A 3,008-nucleotide genomic window follows, 5' to 3' on the forward strand; every position below is an offset into this window, starting at 1 on the left:
CACCCCCCACACCTCTGGCCTGTACCCCAGCTCATGTATGCATAAACAAATAAATAAATCTTTAAAAAAAAAAAAGAAAGAGTCCATTAAGGTTGAAGGTCCAGGCCAGACTGTGGTCCAGGATGCTGGGCCCCCAGGAAGAGGGGTTCTAGTATCCCTACAGAGATTGTCAGGGAGAAAAGCCTGCTCCACAGTCTGCTGAGATCTGGGTTACCAGCACTTCTTCAGCCTGGCAGGCTTGTTTTCTAAAAAAAAATTGAGTCCCCAACAGCTGGGAATGGCTTCTCTGTTTCTCCCTGAAGTGATGATGAATTCACGGGTTTGCTTAAGAAAAATAAACCCAGGACTTCCGGCTGCTGGATTCTGTACTTTGTTCCCCAGATTAGACAAAAGGCTTATTCCTCTTTCAAACATTCCGAATTATCCCCAGATCAAAGTCAAAGACTTTGAAAGAGTGATAAATGATAAGACCCTTTGGCCCTCAGCTATTCCTGAAAGGGATTCTGTGGTGAGAAAGCAAATCTGGTTCCAATAGTGGCTAGAAGCTAAGTACTTCATAATCCTATTATAATGGGAAAAGGATCAGACCCCCAGGGTGTGAGCAGGCTTTTACTTGACTGGCCATTAAGCTTGGGAGGCCTGGTTGGTCATGGGGTACATCTAACTATGTGTACTCAGTGCTGGGGTGATTTCTCAGCTTTATTGTTCACATCTGTCATTTTAAAATTGTTCAAACAGTATAAATAGAACACCTTGAATAATGGAGGGAATGAGACATCCGGAGGAGGTTAATATTTCTAAAAACCAGAAAATTATTTTCTTTCTAACTCATGTTGAAAATGGTTCTACAATCAGAAGCTAATATATTGTGGAGCAGAAAAGGCATTCCTCTAAGGGTCGAGAGAGGAGGTTCTGGTTCTTCCACCAACCAGCTGGGTGAGCTGACCTCACTCATTTTCCCTCCCAGAGCCTCAGTCCTCAATGTGTCAAGTGGGAGGATTAACTACATGTTCCCTGAAGCTCCCCTCGGCCTGTTAGTCCCTGTCTTCACCTCAGGGCAGCAGGCCCACAGTCTCTTCTTTGGCCTGTGAAGCATCTGGAAGGGTCACCATGCTGAGCATCTGTGCTCACAGCAAGAGACATCTCCATTAAAGGGGTGGTCCTTGTTCCCTGCACCACCCAGTGAGGGCCAGAGCTGAAGCCCACTGATGATTGGGGGAGAAAACACATCCAGTCAAGAGATTGAGCTGAAAATGTTGAGCAGACAGTTGAACAAGTCTTATTTCCCTATTATTCTTCTGGCTTTCTTAAAAAACATTTTAAAAGGAATGAATGAGGACTCTATTTACTTGGGGGTTCACTGCTTTGCAATAACTAGTTCCAACCAGGATAGCCCTGCCAAATGGATCAGGGAGAAATTGTTCTTGAAGGTTTCCCGATCCTATCTTTGACAGGTCACATGGCTGCCCAGGCTCTAAAACCCACATATGCTAAAAATCAGTTTGGTGTTAATGGAAATCAGCAGATACAGCTTTAGAGAACTTCTTAGATCATGGTGAACAAGAGACATCACCCCCTTAAGGCAGGGGTGGAGTGAGGAGGGAGATGCCCCTGGAGACTCCTTGTAAGGCTGGATGTCAAGGTGTCTGGGATACACTCCTGGGGTACTGTTAGCAACTCCTCTGAAGGTTCAGACTCCTGTTATTGCCAAGAGCCTGTCATTCAGGAATCCCTGCTGCTCTGGTTGCCTGCAGAGGGGACTGTTCCAGCGGGAGGCATTTTTGTGAGGTAGTTTCCAAGGGACCGCAGTCTGGGATTTGAAGCACCTGCTCTAGTCCATCACAAGCCTGGAAGAGCTCACCTGCTCTTGCTAGACCGAGGATGGGGGCTGGTCAGTTGCACGTTGGAGCCAAGACCCCAGAAGAGGGATGTATCAGCAATGGAGCAAGCCCTGATGTGGTTTAATAGGACTCAGAAAACTACTGGTCTGGTATTTTTCCTTTTTGAATGAGGATGTCAGTAATTGAAATCCTGCTTGCTTTTACTGGCAGCGACCACTGTTGGGGCAGGGTAGTAATGGGGACACAAAATTAGCTGGAGATAGTTTTGCCTATGCAAAGAGATTATTTACAAGGAAGGGCCAACATCTCCTGAAGCGCATCCTGAGGGAGAGAGGCCTCTTCTCTGAGGACAGTGAGGCTGAGGCATCCTGGAACAGAGTCCTAGGGCTTCCTACCTCCTTGATAGTCTCCAATTGAAGAGGGAAATAGAGAGTTAGCAACTGATCTGACCCCTTAGGGGCCAGATCCATGCCTGACAAATGCCTGATGGTATTGTTCATTTCCTAACTGAAGCCTGCATTTCTGCCTGAGGACTTTGACCGAAAGATGAGAGCCGAAGGAAAGCCCCATGGTTCCCCCCAACAGCTGAGGCACACCTACTCCAGGTGCCCCAGGTGAAATCATAGGTGCTGCCCTAATCTGCCCCCCTCCTGAGATTGATGGACAAGGCTGCTCACCACGGATGTCTTACACAGGTGGGTTAGGACCCTGATTCTGCCACTTACTCCCTGTGGGGATTTAGGAAAGTTATTTAACTTCTCTGATTCTTGATTTCCCTGTCTATAAACAGAGATTGCAAACAGCTATCTTCTTGTGTTATTCTCTAGAAAATAATAACATGAATATATGGAAAGCATTTAGAATAATTCCTGGTACATACTAAGTACTAAATAAAAGGTACCCAGGGCTACACAGTCTGTCTTCATTTTCAGGCTACACCAATAATCCAAGAATCATTTGCAAGAGGTTCTGTCCTCTAGGCATGCACCGAGCCTCGCGGGCATGTGCAGAAGCAGGCACACTTCACACACACACATATTTTAAAATGCTTTTGATTCACCAGGCATGATGCTCAGGACAGTCCTTCTGGAAGATTCTCAACAAACACATGAGTGGCTGAGTAGAGGACCTTGAAACAGTGCAAATTAGAGACAATGAGGGAGAGAC

The sequence above is a fragment of the Talpa occidentalis genome, unplaced genomic scaffold (genome assembly GCF_014898055.3).
Source record: "Talpa occidentalis isolate TD23 unplaced genomic scaffold, MPIMG_talOcc4v2.1 talOcc4.16, whole genome shotgun sequence".
NCBI classification, from domain to species: domain Eukaryota; kingdom Metazoa; phylum Chordata; class Mammalia; order Eulipotyphla; family Talpidae; genus Talpa; species Talpa occidentalis.